This window comes from Topomyia yanbarensis, chromosome 1, assembly GCF_030247195.1.
Source record: "Topomyia yanbarensis strain Yona2022 chromosome 1, ASM3024719v1, whole genome shotgun sequence".
NCBI classification, from domain to species: Eukaryota; Metazoa; Arthropoda; class Insecta; order Diptera; family Culicidae; genus Topomyia; species Topomyia yanbarensis.
This window is the reverse complement of record NC_080670.1, coordinates 205,640,819-205,642,045: the sequence shown is the minus strand read 5'-3', so window position 1 is coordinate 205,642,045 and position 1,227 is coordinate 205,640,819.

The window sequence follows — 1,227 nt, the reverse complement described above, 5'->3', positions numbered from 1 at the left end:
CTCCTGGTACACTTGTTGATTGATGGCCAGACCACTCGGCTTAAACCACGGCTTCGAAATCCCTCTGTCCGATATGGCGAGGTACAGCATAACTGACCGGGGTGGCCGATTTGTCGCTGTAATAGTAGCTATCATTTCCTGGAATTTGGGTCTTCAAGAGCGGAAAGTAACTTTAGTCGTCCAGCACGAACACGACATCCCGCGGTAGTTCTTCGTCATCCACCGGCACTGCGATTTCACGATCGCTATCTGCTCGTCCGTGTACTCGGGGGACCGAGTCTTCTTCCGACAAATGATGTCCTCCATCTTGAGGGTTCGGTAAATCAAGGGATGGGAGCAGCAAACTCGTTCCGTTCTTGTGGTCGAACAGCTTTTTCATCGCTTGATTCCTCTTCTTCGTCGTTATTTTCGCCAGACGGCCGCTTCCGCTCCTCGCTCAGGGATGTCAGGATCCGGTAAACTGTACCCAGGGGCACGTTTTTGTCTCGGAAGTGGTCTACCGAGAACTTTTTTCCACGATGACCATGCGTTCCGTAAAACCGTACAACACGCTCGCGGAGTGCTTGCTGTTTCGACGCCATTTTCGATTGAACTGACAGCACCGGAGCGAAAGGAAACACGCCAACCATTTCTAGGGAGTCCAGAGGACAGTTCACCTGGAGATAGAAAAAAATTACGCTCTTTACTTTTATTACAGAAATGTATTGAAATCATTCTCATTTTTTATTGGTTCCAGTAGCAGATAAAGGTTGACCACAAGCTACAAGCTGAACGTAAACCAGAAACAACGCGCAAAAAAGAGTGAGCGCTATTTGCTCAGGTCAAGCGGAGTTCAAACATTTCGATGGGACTGCGTCAAAAAAAAAAATTTGATATTTCGCAAAGTTTCGTGCAGAGGGATAAGAAACGATCCGGACTGAAAACGTACAAGGTGCAGAAAACTAGCACGACGCTGCTGACGAAAAACCGGTGGCTTTTATGCAGTTGCCGGGACAAAAAGTTTCATGGGTAAGGACAAGTTTTCTGTGGACGACCGTTTTCAAATAGCAGAAACTGTAAAAATTCGTTTCGAAATACCCGATTTGGCCAGCCATACGCTTTTGTGGCAAACGTAGTTAACAAATAGTGATAAAACCCAGTAAAGTTCAGCCGGAAATGAACTGGAATTCTGGCTGGTTCCAGTTCGTATTCCGGTTCCAGTGACACAAATTCTAACTAGAATCGGTT